Source organism: Aegilops tauschii, chromosome 4 (assembly GCF_002575655.3).
Source record: "Aegilops tauschii subsp. strangulata cultivar AL8/78 chromosome 4, Aet v6.0, whole genome shotgun sequence".
NCBI classification, from domain to species: Eukaryota; Viridiplantae; Streptophyta; class Magnoliopsida; order Poales; family Poaceae; genus Aegilops; species Aegilops tauschii.
Genome location: NC_053038.3, coordinates 138,624,792 through 138,641,162, shown reverse-complemented (window position 1 = coordinate 138,641,162; position 16,371 = coordinate 138,624,792). Strand labels below are relative to the sequence as shown.

General features: G+C 47.0%; 2 long non-coding RNA genes across 3 annotated transcripts; both read right to left on the bottom strand.

The window, feature by feature from the left end:
- Window positions 1–7,218: 7,218 nt before the first annotated feature.
- LOC109785077 (uncharacterized) lies at window positions 7,219–10,187 on the bottom strand. 2 transcript variants are annotated; one of them, XR_006662298.2, is made up of 5 exons: window positions 9,808–10,187; window positions 9,107–9,521; window positions 8,457–8,581; window positions 8,127–8,183; window positions 7,219–7,455 (listed from the first exon to the last, which is right to left on the bottom strand). It is a non-coding gene; the product is annotated as an uncharacterized lncRNA (long non-coding RNA). The 2 variants fall into 2 exon arrangements; XR_012181568.1 differs by lacking the exon at window positions 7,219–7,455 and adding an exon at window positions 7,850–7,969 and having other exon boundaries at window positions 9,808–10,174.
- A 1,887-nt stretch (window positions 10,188–12,074) lies between these two features.
- On the bottom strand, window positions 12,075–15,783 carry LOC141021242 (uncharacterized). The gene is made up of 3 exons (XR_012181567.1): window positions 15,375–15,783; window positions 13,955–14,032; window positions 12,075–12,364 (listed from the first exon to the last, which is right to left on the bottom strand). It is a non-coding gene; the product is annotated as an uncharacterized lncRNA (long non-coding RNA).
- Window positions 15,784–16,371: the final 588 nt, after the last annotated feature.

The window sequence follows — 16,371 nt, the reverse complement described above, 5'->3', positions numbered from 1 at the left end:
TCTGTGGGTATGTTTCGGTTGAACGACCCAGATGTTTGATCTGGACGTGAGAAAAGTCCAGAAAAGTGTTTGGTTCGCTGCAGGCCGTCTGATCGGGGTATCGCGGTCGGATATTCTGGTACGGACGGCTCGGGTGCCTCTGCGGTGCACGACCAGGAGGCGTTCGCGGCACGGAACCGCTAGGTGTGCTGTCCGGGCGGCGTACCCCAAATCGTACACACACACAAAAAAAAAAACTTGCTGCATGTACTTTATGCAATTTTTTTTTCCAACCCAGCAGAAAGCCACACCGCAATACGAGGGGTGCGACGACCGTAAGCGGCCAACTCATGACTAATATTATTCTGTGAGCGGCTACAGCGAGCAAATAAAATCTCTCTATCATCGGTATCAGCTAATCTTCGGATCTCCTCTATGAGAATGTGGTGCCTCGATCTATCTCTTGTGCGTGTTGTGAGCAACGTCACCGCCTCCGCATTGTCTAGCTCAACTATAATTGGAAGGTTCGTCCGGTGCAAGGCCAACTCCAGTCCTTCTCGACACGCTGCTAGCTCCGCCTCCAAGGCACTCTCACATGCACGGAGTTCTCTACATGCACTATAGATGATCTCACCTCTATCATCTCGGAGAATCATACCTCCTCCAGCCGTACCCGTAGAAGTAATAAAGCTGCCATCCGTGTTTAGCTTGGTCCAGCCCGTGTCAGGGGGGACCCATCTCGGCTGCATCTTGGGGCCAGAGATGACCCGAGCTGCTGGTGGTGAAGCAACGACCACCATCTTCCCTTTCACATGGTCTCCCGAAGGGTGTTGATTAATACACAGGAGCGAAGTAATATACCGGTGGAGGAAGCGTCGGGAGGCTTCAGTCGGAGGAAGCATTTTGTCATGTGTAATCTCGTTGCGCACATGCCAACTCCGCCACATGGTCATAAGCACCACCATCCTTGTCGTGTCATCTAGGGGTTCCAACAGTGTGAAGAGCCACTCCGGTCCGGGGTTGCTGATGGACTCCAGCTTGGGGATGTTCCAGTCCACCGCCATGGCACGCCATAGCTCGCTAGCTAGTGGGCACCTGCAGAATGCGTGGAATCCGTCCTCTCGTTCCATGCCACAGAGGGGACATAAGTCAGTAAGCTCGAGGTGGCGAGAAAATTTGTTGGCCCATGTAGCAAGTGAATTAGTCACAACTCTCCATGCGAAGACGCGTACCTTAGGGGGAGCAGGGCACCCCCATATGATCTTCCAGATGGCGCGACGACCATCCGGTGCCCTGCTCGCCGCCAATGGACGCTCGCGCTCGTCCATGGCAAGGCGGTATGCGGAGCGAACGGTGAAGATGCCGTTCTTCTCCGGTGCCCGGGCGATGATATCGTCCGTGACGCGTGGTGATGTCCGGATGCTAGTAATCGCATCAACGTCCGCCCGGAGGAAGTAGCGCCGAAGGAGACCCACCCGCCAGGAGCCCCTCTCATCTAGGAGCTCCGCCACCCTTCTGATGCGGCAGGTACCCTGTTGTGTGATGGGTTGGCAGGATGGCTCTCGCGGGATCCACCGGTCGCGCCATATGCGGATGTTTTGCCCGTCGCCGACACGCCAGATGATGCCTTTTTTCAGGAGCTCGAGGCCGTATTGGACAGCCTGCCAAGTCGGCGAGGCGTTCCCCGAGAAGACCGTATCCTCAAGTCGTCCGTCAGGATAATAACGGGCCTTGAGCACCTGCGCACATAAACTGTTAGGCTTAGTTAGCAAGCGTCAAGCCTGTCTCGCGAGGAGGGTCTGGTTGAAGATGCGGAAGTCTCTGAATCCCAGGCCACCCTTTGATTTATGAGCCTGTATTTTTGGCCATGCTAACCAGTGTGTTTTCCTTTTACCATCCACTGAGCCCCACCAGAAGTTCCGTACCATTCTGTTCAGGTCATCACACACTGACATAGGGAGCTTGAAGACACCCATAATATAGGTAGGGATAGCCTGAGCAACCGCCTTAATCATGATCTCCTTACCGGCTAGAGAGAGGGTATCACCCCAAGCTATAATTCTCTTCAAGAGCCGTGATTGCAGATTCTGAAATTTACCTCGCGTCATGCGACCCTCGGGCGTTGGCAGCCCTAGGTACTTCTCCTCAAAGGTTACTGTACCAATGCAAAGAATTGATCTAACCGCATCCTGTTTATCCATAGTGCATGCATTATCAAAAAGGGCACTACACTTCGCCGGATTGATGCAAATTTAACACAACTAATTCCGGACAATATCAATTCTTTCAATCATTTGGAATTTCCAATCGTTTGCATCACTTATCCTTGTACGTCCATTAAGAAAATCCAGACGATGATAACATATCATGCTTTGCAAGAAAAGAAAAACTTATCCTTGTACGTCCATTAAGAAACAGTATAACAAAATGACCTACGAGCCTCCACAATGCTTCATCGTTGTTGGCCTCACATTGCATAGATTGCAAGCCGTTTCTTGGGTCACTGGCCACTACTCCACAAAACCATCTACGTTTGCGGTGGTTGATTGGATGAGTACATGGGACCCGGTTACATGGTCCAGTCCACATCTTCGCTCGTCCCTATGTCTCTATCTTTCCTCTATCCTTCGACCACCGTTACCGCCGTTGTCCTCTCCTCTGCCAGCAGTGCTCAGCCGCCATGAGAAACAAAGTCAAAAAATTCCATCGGTGACCGATGGGGAGTGAAGACGGAACCAGGTAGCGAGCGACAGATCCGCCTGCGTGGATCTATGGCGGAGTGATGAGATGGGGGATGATGCGCGACATTGTTTTCGTGGGCACCCTATGGACCTATTCCATTGCATGATGTCGCGACGAGTGTGGGAGGACAGTGACAGGAAGCGAGAGTTGTTTATCAGCGACCACATCAGGGGCTTCATGATGGTGGCGGTGGTAGGGGAGTTGGGATGGCGGATCGCCTAGAGCTGAACAGAGAAGAGAGGTCGGACCTCCAGGTTACACTTCCTTTCCGGCCATCTCCAGCCGCCTCAGAGCCTCCACGCCACTTCCTACCTCCATCGCTTCTTTGTGCTGGGTGAAGGGAGGATGCAGATGAGATGAGGAGCACCCAGTAGGATAGGAAGGCATGAGTCAAACATGGACGTGCTTGAGACTTGCTAGTGGTGAAGCTAAGTGTGAGCGTCAGCTGCCAGGATGTGTGCTTGCATGGCTTCCGATGGCTTCGCACTGTACGCCCTTTCAGTCGCAGGTTCAAAACCTCTCCAGTCTTTTTACTTATTGTCCAGCACAAATGATTGTTCTATTAAAAATATATACCATTTGTACTAACCAATATGGCAATCCAAGCTGGTTGAAGCGAGAAATTTTTGTGCATACTCCTGTCCATGGGAAATAATGAGGTGGCTTTCTATTAGCAACCGAAGATTATATCATATGAACAAATGCTATAACAAACAAAAATATAGTGACCACGAGGAACAGGGTCAGATCAAAATAAGGAAATAGTAGGCAAAGCTAATACCATTTAAGGTACTGGTTGACGATCTAGATATTTAAATCCAAAGTACATGAATAATTGGAAAAAAAGTCCAAGTGAGAATTAAGGCCTATCATTGGAAGTGTTACTTGAACGAAACATGGAGCGATTCCGGCAACATCATCGCCATGCCGGATAATAGTTTTTTCTTTTTGGGTAGACAACGAATGATGGGCAAAAGGATTGTTGTATGATCCGGTACAAATTCAAGTATGTTGATTTTAAGGCGGCTGCTACAAAGCAATTGGATGATTTCTCTAGGAAATCATCCGCCTAGCCAGCCATCCGATCTGCGAGCTAGTGTCCTTTCGATTGTGGCAACGCCATGCAGCACCGAGCATGCGAGAGCTTCAACGCAGCATTGCCGGCGGCGGACGATGTTCCATTGCATCACCATCACATCTTCCACAACCCCACAATGCTCCATTGCAGCCCCAACAAAGCTCCATTGAAGCGCCGGAGTTGTAACGCCATGGCCGGCCCATCACAGCCGTCGTCGCAGCCCCGACGGAGCACCATTGCCACATCAGAGTTGCAATGCCATGGCCGACCCGTTGCGGTCGCCATCACAGCGCCGGAGTTGCAACATCATGGCCGCCGGTCGTGGCCGTCGTCGCAATGCCGGCGACGCTCCGCTGCACCGGCGGTCGCACGCGATGCAATGCGGGCGGCCATGCGCGGAGGCTCAATTGCAGCACACCGCAAGCACACGACTCCCTCTCGTGTTGTTTCGAGGCAGGTGTCGTCGGCGAGGACGCTCCACTACTCGTAGCCATGGATGCAGCAGCCATGTTCGCGCCCTCCCTCCAATTTTGCAGCGGCTCCGCTGCTGCGAAGCTAGTTCTGCAACAACGGCGGTGAAGGCAACAAATCCTCGCACGCGGTGGCCGGGGACGCACAACGGTGGTGGTCTGGTAGCGCCGTGAACTCACGCCGGCGGTAGGTGGTGGAGGAAACAAGCGGGTGACAGGGAAGAAGAAGAGGAAAAAAAGTCCAGGCGGTGTGGTTTGCCTTCACGAACAAAGTGATAAGATAGAAGGGCGACAACGGTGGGCAGGCCCACACAAGGACACGCGTCATCAGGTGGAGGGGTGATTACGCCAAGAGTTCAGTCGGGCAAAAAGAAGTGTTTTCCTGATTTTAATTAACAATCACTTTATGTACAGTTAGCCATGTGTATTTGTGTTGTCTTATCCTTTTGCAGAATTTAGAAACTATTGTATTTTGATTGTTGGTGGTTTGTGGGTTACGGCGTTGATGGGGGGTTGTGTCTTGCCAAATTTATTTTATGTACTCTGGGATTATAATGTATTTTCATTTTTAGAAAGGAGATACATGTTTCAAAAAAAATTATATAAGTAAATAATAAACTACCTCTCTTCTGCAGATTTAAAGAGCCCTTATGGGAACATCTATTTGAGTGATTCCACAACTCTAGGTAGTGGTTCGGAATCAAGAGTAGTGTGCGGTTTGATGGCTTGGTGTGACTGTCTTTGTTTGGGATATTGTCTTGAACTTTGACTCAATAACACGAGAATGCACAAACCGATTCATGTGTCGCAGGCATCGTACAATCACGGTGAAAAAGCAAAATGTTGTCATGAGGTAATTATATTCTACTTCTTTCTGACACTTACTTTTAGCAAGCAATGTTTGTGTAAGCATGGACATATTTAAGATTTGTGGCGCTTACGAGAGATCTACAATGCCATTTAGGTAGCTAGATCCATCAGTCTTATGTGGAACTTGCACTACCTCCATCTCCCTTTCGCTACTGAGTGTGGCGTTTCTGCTCCCGAGCTCATTTGTACCCCTGGCAAAAAATTCAAAATAAAGACAAAAAACATTTTAAAAACATTTTTTGCAGTAGATAAATTTATGCGTGATGTACGCTCCAAGTTTCAACTCATTTGGACATCTGAACAACTCTCAACAAAAAAGATAAATCCAGGGTCTGTAAAAAGGTTTATTGTTCACACATTGTTCTGACCCGATTTGTTGTTTTTGCTGAGAGTTGCTCAGATGTTCAAATAAGTTGAAATTTGAAGCGAACCTCACGCATATAATTGTCTATCACACAAAAAAATCAATTTTTTTGAATTTGTTTTGATTTTTTTCTGACCGGGTGCAGATGAGCTTGGTCACCGAATTGGGTTTTCGCTACTTACATCGCTTTCTTATTTTGCAAACTCGTGCGTCTTGATTATTTCTATTGGTGGCTGCAAACTACATGTATCTTGATGTGATGTCAATGAATGATGTAAAAACTCTTACACTAGAGTATAATTTCTGTTGGCAAAATGATGAATTACGTTTAGGTTATCACTTTATTGTGTGCTTTGCATGCCTGCGTACAACGCATAGATGTGCAAATATAAGAGTGAAGCTTCAGGTGATAGTGTTCTTTTTTTTCTTTTTGTGGTTGGAACGCGAGGTTGAGATATTGATCTCTCCTCTTTTATAAACCTATTTTTTTGTTGTTTTTGAGAGAGGCGTTTTGGCACATGGGAGTATATGCTCCTCGTTTTTTGAATGAGTTTTAATAATATTTTGAAATGTCACAAAATCCAGAAAAAATGATTCCCGCGTACATCTCGACATTCTACGTGCACACAAACTCGTTTCGCGGAAAACCGACAACTTTTGTGTCACATGTAAAACAGACAAAATTTAGTGTTAAAATAGGCTTTTCATGAGACATTTTTTTGTCTTTTCTACACAAGGAGTATAAAATGTCGGATTTTCATGAAACTTGGCGTGCGCACATACAATGATGAGATGTACATGTCAAATTTGTGTTCGGAAATTTTTTGGCATATGTTCCCATGTGTCAAAGTGAATTTCCGTTTTTTCTGCCACTTTGTTCGTGTTGAGAAAATATGGTACCTTCTTTTGTGAAAAAGAGAAAATATGGTGTTTGATAAATAGTGCATATTCTTTGGATGTGGCTATTCTGTACTGGGTATGAACAGTAAAAATAAAATAATAGCAGAGAAATTCGCTCTTCTTTTGCCTTTTTAATGTTCAGTAGTGAATAAAAAATTGAGATGAAAAATTGTGGCATTGACAAGCATAACATAACTTCCCAATTCAACATCAAGTATTCCGAAAATTTATTTATTATATTATAATAAAAATGGACGGGCGTGACAACGCGCGCTATTATGGTCTAGTTATGATATATGCGTTGCCACTCCTCTTAGCTATCATTGCTGATGGTGGTCTTGTCCACCTATTTTATGTGTTTGTGATCAATCTCAAGGCGATGACGATAATGTTAATTTTGCGAACTTGTAATAACTAGTAAGCGTGCACGTGCAACGCACGTATTAAACATAAAAAAACTTTAATGAAATATAGATAGATTTCGTGAAATTTTTGAAAATTCATACAAAGTGCATTTCTTAACTCATACAAATAATTTGATTATCATTCTTCATGATCAACATTCTTGTTGAAAAAAACATCGCACATCTTTGCGTTAATTATATAATCTCTTATCTAAATGCACACTTTCTCAATGCATAGCGCCCAAATGATTATAATCCCCTGTAAATGAATTTCAGTATTCAAACAAAATATACAGGCGGGCTTCGGCCCATTGCAGTATGTGTCAAATATACAACCGTTTGAATTTTTGTTAATCATATTGTTATAGTATAATCTAATCAGAAATTAGAATCACCTTGTTGGAAAATGGATTATTTAAAAGGTTAATCACCATTCTCCATACACACATACAAGAACCATTCAATAAAGATCCATTTATGTATCAACAATAATAAAGAACTATTACTATGAGAAAATCAAGTGTCTTTCACAGAAGTGATAAGATGCCAGGTGAGAAAATCAAGTACAACATTTATATATCTCCAGCCAATTGAAGATATAATGTCATGCAAACCAAACCATGCCTTCGCTCTTTACAACAAGAATTCCTGCCAAGCAAAGCAGAGAAGTGCAGAATAAGGAATTTTGTTTATAGAACTATCCTCCAATTCCTAAAACACATATAAAAGTCATGCATAACACACTTTACATTTTCAGTGTTGGCACTGCAAAAAAAGCATATCATGATTTCCTGTATACTTTCTTGGCGCATATATACGGAACTCCTAACCCAAACTTACCCAAGAAACTGTAGGTTCTTATCAACATACTCTCTTAGCGCATAGATACGGAACTCCTAACCCAAACTTACCCAAGAAATTGTAGGTTCTTATCAACAAAATTCCATCAGACTATCACAACGGACAAATGAGGAATTTTTTTACTTGAGAACCTCACATCGACCATCCGACATGTCCCAATTTTGTGAAAAATAGCAGATCATCAACAAGCTCACACATCATTATTCATCAAGCTCCAAACTCTGAATGCGAGGGGAGCTCACAGTACATGTTTTCCCCGCTTGTTTTCCAACCGGCCAGTCGGCTGATGGTACCAAACCAACTGCAATACATAATAAGACTTGTTGGTTGATGCAACCAAACCAACTACAATACATCCTAAGCCAAGTCGGTTGGTACACCATAAATCGGCTGCAACTCCAAATAAGAAAATGTTCATACAGAAAAAGACAGCAATGAACTTGAGATCTTGCATGCACCTTGTCAATCTCCTCCCTATATACTTTCTTGAGATCTTGCTTACAAAATTAAGGTACCTGGGAGAAAGATATGACAAAATTCCTGAAATTCTCATAACATTTGTACTGTGAATGACAACAGAAAAAAGAAAAGAAGATCTGAATAACAGTAATTGGAAGGATAGAACAACATTTGCTTTAAATAAAATTAGCTAGTTGAGGCTGCAAGAACAACATAGAAGCTAGCATTGCTCTAGCAACTACTAAAGTACATTTTAGGCAAGCACGCCTGACCAGCTACAGACCATTTAATCGCTAGTGCTAAAAGAGATATAACTCAGAAACGCAGACCTGCACGTCTCCTTGTGTTCTTAGCTATTTGTGTACCTGCCCTTTGTCCGGATGGTCTTCTTCATGTTGCACGGGCCACCGCACTCGGGGCTTGCTAGCACGTTTGCCATTAGCTGCTGATCCTCCTAAACCACATCTCCAACCATTATAAAAGAACAAAATGATTTAAGCTCGACGAAAATATGAATTGGTTTGTTAAAAATTATGTGAAAATGCACATCCACCAAATCATGAAGAAAGTGAAAGGCGATTGAAAATGCAAAGACTCAGTATCATACATCAATTCAACATGAGTACACAAGCATAGTTCATATGATGGACATGAGAATAACTATACACAGACTCCAACTTCTAATTTTGAACTAAAACGCCAAATTGGAATGTATGAACGGAACGGGAATTCCAGCTGAAACCTTCAGAATTTAGAATGTGCCAGTTGGGTGTAGGAAGAGCTAAAACAATTGATATATCCAACAGAAAGTATTGATTGGCATCTTTCATGCTTTCTAATTATTTTTCTTGCCCTGTCCATGGGTGTGCTGATTGGGCAAATCATACCGTACAAGAATCCAATACAGGCCAACGTCCATGGGAGTACTAATTTAGCTTGTAGAAATTCAGAGAAACAGGTGTTGAAGAAGCTAGCTCACGGGAAAGCATGCCGCTTGGTGGCGAGGGCCTCGACATGGCGGCGGCGGTGGTCAAGCAGAGGAGTGGAGGGCGGAGCAGCAGCCCGCACTCACGTCCATGGGTATTTCTTGTGCTTGAAGACCATGTTGCCTCATCAAGTTTACACACTCATGGCAAAGAAGCATCTGTATGACATTTATATCTCAAACCTGCACAAGAAAAATTAATATGCAAATTTCTGCCATATTTCTTTGCTGGGTTCTAAATCTGACATGGTACCATACAGGAATAGTAGGAAATAAGTTAGAGAACACTAATAGCTTAAGAGTACATATAGCTTGCACATGCATGGAATCACACTCAGCATCAAGGAATAAGATAGCACATAACTGCATGACGAACAGATCAGCCATGCCCATCTACTTCCCTCATTGCCTGCAGGAAATGTCATGTCAAATCCATTCAATGAACACATAACTGAATTGTGCAAATTCAAGTGAAGTGAAAAACACAAACTTCCAGGTTTATCAATTCACTAAGTTGGCAGGCATTATAAGTCTCACACCGCCCTAAACAATTTTCTAAGCACGTACATTGTAGCTTCAACGCATTGGACAGAAAAACAAATTACCTTCTTCGCTGAGACGCTGCATTTAAGTCTCACGCGCGGCAGAAGAAAAGAACCACAGTAATTTAAGCTAAAGAGAGTGCGGGAGAGAACCTTGGAAGAAGCGGACGCCGACGTCGAGGAGCTGCTGGGACCAAGAGGAGCACTCACGCAGGTCGAGTCGTCGAGGGAGCAGACCTGCAGGGCGCCGCGGCGGATCAGCTCCAGGCATAGCGCAGCGCTGACGAAGCCCTGCCCGCCAGTCACCGCGAACCGCACGCCCTCGATCCCCTCGTTCTCGCTCAGATGCATCTCGGCTGCGGCTTAGGTGTGGGGCTAAGGGGCGGCGCGGCGGAACATAGCGACCGCAGCGGGGCTCGGCCGGCGACGCGGCGTGGCCGTGGAGGTGAAGAGGGAAATAGGGGAGAGATGGCGTCCGTCGCGTGGGGCGGCGGCAGAGGCTGGGAGGCGTCACAGCGGTGGGGAAGGAAGGCAGCGGCGTAGTCGGGGCAGTGGATAATTTGTTGGGTTCAGATGCGTTTAGCGGCGTGATGTGCGGAGGGGCAGGACGTGCGCGAGGTAGTCTGACTGGCAGAACATTTAATATGAAGCGTTAGTTTATGTGGCAGACTTTGGATGTAATATGGATCGTTGGATGTAATTTAGTTTGATTGATCTAACGTCTCCGGTACTCCTGTGTACACTTCGTTGTGTGGCTTTAGAGGGAGTTATGTTTGCTTTTTTAATAGTAGTATAGATGGCAGGCGACACCCCTGCCTATCCCCATACTTGTGTATAATTCTTAATTCTCATAGTGCAATTGTTCAGGTCCAGAGTCATGCAATGTGTAATAGAGAAAATTGTTGTTGGATAACTTTGAATCAAATTACTAAAGGACCTTACGAAGCTTCGCTTGCGACGTTTGGGAATTCATCGAGAATGTTCTGGATGATTTCCTACGCCTCTTTCATCCTATATGAACCAACTCAGCTTAACACCCACCGGTGGTTCACACGACAAATAGTCGATACAACAAAAAGTAGCAGCAAATCGTCATATAGTAGCAACAGCGATCACAAATTCTTTTGCTCTCATTTTTCTCATAGTAGAAGCAAAAGCGAAGCCCATTCGAAAAAAGAAGAGTATCATATAGTGGTCGCCCGACTGCTTGTACACATCCCAAAATCAACACCAGCCCGAAGCACCGATCTAGTTTCTATAATAAATCAACCATGAAGAGCAACCCCGATCTCTGAAAAATCCTCGATTTATCTGCTCTCCTTCCTCACACAACCCAATCTCCTATTACCCTTCCTTTTTAAGGAAGATTATCCCATATTTGAAATATTTGTCACGTATCTTTAGTTATTTTAATTCAGGTTAGAACAACACATGTGATGGTTGTTATTCTTTTTGTGACAAATGAGATAGATCGCAGTTTATTTGCTATCTTTTGTTCTATCTGTGACCATGCAAATTCACGATATTTTACGAGACAATGAGGTTCATATTAAACATAATCATGCGTGTATATGAGATCTTTGTAATGAGTTATATCGTATGGAATATTGCATTTAAATGATGTTTCCAATAGTTAATTTCTCCTTCTTAGTGGCAAACATAAAGATATTGTTGGGGAACGTTGCATGGAAAACAAAAAAATTCTATGCACACACAAGATCTATCCATGAAGATGCATAGCAACGAGAGGGGAGAGTATGTCTACGTACACTCGTAGACCGTTTAGCGGAAGCGTATATTAACGCGGTTGATGTAGTCGAACTTCCTCGCGATCCAACCAATAAAGTCCCGAATGTACGACACCTCTGCGTTCAGCACGCGTTCAGCTCGATGACGTCCTCGCCTTCTTGATCCAGCAAGACGGGCGAAGTAGTAGATGAGTTCCGGCAGCACGACGGCATGGTGACGGCGATGATGAACGCGTTCCCGCAGGGCTTCGTCGAGCACTGCGGAGAAACTGGACGGAGGACTAAAGTATGGAGAGGGGCGCCGCACACGGCTAAGAGATTGTCGTGGGGTTGTGTGGCGCCCCCTCCCTCATATATATAGGTGTGGGGAAGGGGAGGCAGCCAGGAGGCGCCCCAAGGGTGGCCGGCCGGTCCCCTTGGGCTCCTGCCCTCTAGCGCCCCCTTCCTTGTATGCCTGTGGGGGGAAGGCAGGAGGAGGTGGCGCCCCCTTCCTTCCTCCTAGGTGGAGGGAAGGAAAGAGGAGCTAGCCCTCCCCCTTTCCTTCCCTAGGGCCGGCGGCCAACGAAAGGGGCGCGCCAGCCCCTTGTGGGCTGGTTGTGACGCCCTGAATTCAATCGTACACTAATCATACACATAAATGTGTACGACCAAGATCAAGGACTCACGGGAAGATATCACAACACAACTCTAGACACAAATTAAAATAATACAAACTTTATATTACAAGCCAGGGGCCTCGAGGGCTCGAATACATAAGCTCGAATACACAAGAGTCAGCGGAAGCAACAATATCTGAGTACAGACATAAGTTAGACAAGTTTGCCTTAAGAAGGCTAGCACAAAAGTAGCAACGATCGAAAAGGCAAGGCCTCCTGCCCGGGAGCCTCCTAACTACTCCTGGTCGTCGGCGGTCTCCACGTAGTAGGCATCGACGGTGGCATCTGGCTCCTGGGCTCCGACATCTGGTTGCATCAACCGGAAAGAAGAAGAAAGGGGGAAAGGGGGGAGCAAAGCAACCGTGAGTACTCATCCAAAGTACTCGCAAGCAAGGATCTACACTACATATGCAACATTATCAAAGGAAGGCTGTATATGTGGACTGGGCTGCAGAAATGCCAGAATAGAGGGGAGAGCCTAGTCCTATCGAAGACTAGCATCTTCTGGAAACCTCCATCTTGCAGCAACAGGAGGGAGTAGAGTAGCATAAAGTAAAGTAGTAGTAGTGTTATCAACCTCGGCCAGAGATCCTTTCTCGACTCCCTGCGAGAAAGCAATCCCAGAGCCATGCTATCCGGTTATCATCACAATCCATTACTCATTACAAGTATCCAGTTCTAGTTGTATCGATCGGGATACAACTCCAAGTGTCCGTTACCGTAGGACAGGCTATCGATAGATGTTTTCTTCCCTGCAGGGGTGCACCAACTTACCCATCACGCTCGATTAACTCCGGCCGGACACACTTTCCTGGGTCATGCCCGGCCTCGGCCAAACAATACGCCGCAACCCGACCTAGGCTTAATAGAGAGGTCAGCACGCCGAACTAAACCTATGCCCCCAGGGGTCATGGGCCATCGCCCCGGGAACTCCTGCACGTTGTGTACGCGGCCGGTGAGCAGACCTAGCTACCTCGTAAAAAGGCAGGTGCTTACCAGTCCAACCCGGCGCGCGCCGCTCAGTCGCTGACGTCTATTAAGCTTCGGCTGATGCATACGACGCAGAACGCCCATACTATGCCCACATGATGGTTAGTGCTATCAGGCCAGAGGCATCTTGGATCAAATATCCAAATCGTAGTGGATTAGGAGCACGCGGTAACAAGCAGAGACTCACGAAAGATGTGACCCCGTTGCCCCGTCTCGAGGACTTGCGGCAAGGGCTAGGAATGCCCGGCCACGCCTCGTAATTATCTCGCGGGCACCCTCCAGGTCAACCTGTCTCCACATCACTCGCGGGTACCCCTCATGGTCGACCCGCCTTTCCAAGTAGCGGTGGTAGAGTCCAAGTATCCGCGTGTCCAAACATCAAGGGGAAAACCCGAGGAATCACCCCCAGCGAATTCCACTCGATGTAATCATCAAGGTGAACGTAAGAGGGACCACCCTCGAGGTTCACACTTGAGGGGTTGCACGACAGAGTCGTATCGGAAGTGGTTAAGGAGGAAATCACCCTCGATGACCACGACCGAATAGCTACACTACAGGGTTAACATCAGAAGTGCTGAAGAGGTCTCACCCTCGGCACTCGATAGTAACCCCGTAGCGTCGAGCAACTAAGAGGAAGGTGATTTGCGGTGCCGGGGCCTGGTCTTCGATCCCGTTAATCGGGTCTTTGATGATGAAGCAGGGGCAACAAGGACAAGGTGGGGTTCACTAATGGATCACTAACCAAGCTATACTAAGCAGTTTAGGATAAGCAGGTAGGTAACAATAAGCAAGTTACAAAAGCAGGCTATGCATCAGAATAGGAGCAATCAATTACAGTAGCAAAATCTAATGCAAGCATGAGAGAATGGAATGGGCGATCTCGGGATGATCAAAGGGGGGGCTTGCCTGGAAGCTCTGCTGAAAAGGAAGAAGTGTCGTCGTCGACGTAGTCAATCACAGCGGCATCGGCAGCGGTCTCGGGGTCTACCGAAGAGAAGAGGGGGAAGAAACAGTAAATACATAGCAAGCAAGAGCATAACAGGACAACAGACAGAGCTAGACGTGTTCTAACGCGGTGCTACACGATACCGGCGAGGGGGGATAACATCCGGGAATGATTTCCCGAAGTTTGGCATTTTCGAACAGATGAAACGGAGGGGATGGTTGCATGTTCGCTATGATAGGGACGTGTGGCGGATGAACAGAGAGCGTATCCGGATTCGTCTCATTGTTCTGAGCAACTTTCAAGTATAAAACTTTTTCATCGGAGTTACGAATTATTTTCTATTTCAAAGTTTTATTGATTTTTGAAATTTTCTTTATCTAGTTAATTCAAACATTAAATATATGAGATTACTTTTTATACCCACTAGCGGTTAGCCTAAGTGTATGACAGTGGGGTCCAGTCAGTAGGCCAGTCAAACAGTTGACCAGTCAAACTTTGACGGGTCAACAGGGTCAATGGACCCACATGTCATAGACTAAAATTTTAACAGATTTGCTTGTTTAGTTTAATTTCACAGTGATCCATTGACATAGACTATTCACCTAATGAGATAAATAAAGCAATCCTAATTAGAGGGGAGGCCACATGTCTTAGGGTAGGAACTGATTTAAGTAGTTAGTACTGATTAGCCTAACTAGCAACAGAATTAGCCCTAACTAATTCTTGGGCCGGCCACCCACACACACAGAACACACACGCCACACAGCACACACTCAGCCATGGCCGATAGCAGCAACGGGCAGCACTAAGCGCATTAGCAATTGGCAACGGGCAGGAGCTATCAGCAGCAGTACGCAGCGCTAGCAGCGGCAGCAGAAGCGGCGCAGTACCACACAGAGATAGTAGAGACAGTAGCGACAGTAGTCAACATCAGCGGCATGTAGTAGCAGAAAGCAGTCACCTAAGAGCACAGCAGGCACGACAACAAGCAGCGCCGAGCGCGGCGTCGCGTGCATGGACATCGCCGGCTAGCAACGACGGACACAACCAGGATGCGGCCAGACGGCAGCGGCGCGCGGGGAGCAGTGGTAGCAGCAGGCAGTAGCACAAGCAGAGCAAGCAGCGGGAGGGGAAGGCAGCAGCATGCGATAGTAGAAGTAAGGCAGGCAACGGCGAGCGGGGGCGACGCAACTGGGCGAGGGCAGAGGTGGGCGCGGCCCCAGGGTAGGCAGAGCGCAGCAGGTGATGTGACCAGCGTGCGGGAGCGGAGCTCCGGGCGCGGGTACGGCAGGCTTCGGCCATGGCGGGCGCGAGCTCACGAGGTGACACTACGGCGACAGATCGACGGGGTAAACGAGGGGAATCAGTCGAGGAGCTCACCACAGAGGCACACGGAGGCTGTTGGGAGGCTTAGGAGCTGCAGGCTTCGTCGGAATCGACGACGACGCCGGCGACCGAAGAGGAAGAAGACGACGGCGATCTCGTGATGCAGAGCTGAGGAGCTCCAACGCGCGGCACCAACCGATGGAGAGGGCGATGGTGGACCTCGTAGACGTGTCGACGAGGTGCGGGGGCGGCGGTGGTCGCGGCGGGGCGAAGTGGCCGGCGACGAGCGCGTCGTGGAGGAGGAGGGAAAGGGGATCTGGAGAGAGCCCAGAGGAGAGTGGGGCGACAGAGGAGCGAGGTGAGTGGAGGCGGGGATCGAGGAGGCGGGGAGGCGCGGGGCCTTATCCGCCGTTGTCGGCGGCGAGATGGTGCGGCTGGGCGCACTCGGCCTTGCCCCGGTCTGCTGTACAGGGAAGGCGACCGGGGAGGCAGGCTGGCTTGGGTGAGGTTAGGTGGGCCGGCTGGGCCGGCCCAGGTAGGTTAGGTCGGTTAGGTCCAGGGGCAAGGGCCTCCTTTCCTTTTTTTAAAAAACTTCTCTGCTTTCTTTTATTTCAAAAAGCAAAATAGTTATATAATTTATAAAACTTACACCTAAAATATTAGTATAACTTAGGCTACTGCCACATTAAGTTTAACATTATAATAAACTAGTTTAGCATTTTCTTAGCTCAAAAAACATTTAATTTAATTGCTTTAGCCACTGTTTTAAATAGTTAAGGGCACTTAGATATTTGGGAAAAAAATAAATGTTGGTCCACCACCAATACTATCAAAAGAATATTTTCCGATGAACATTTTAGTTTTCATGTTTGAGAAATTTTGAATTTCACTCATAATTTGGATTTGAATTTGAATTGAGTTCGAAAGCAAATGAGGATTAGCAACAGTAGGAGTGATGACATGGCACCATCCACAGAGGGTTACTGTAGCATGATTCTCGGGGTGTTACACTGGTGTGTTCCCCCCTCTTTGTGACGCCTGGATAATTAAG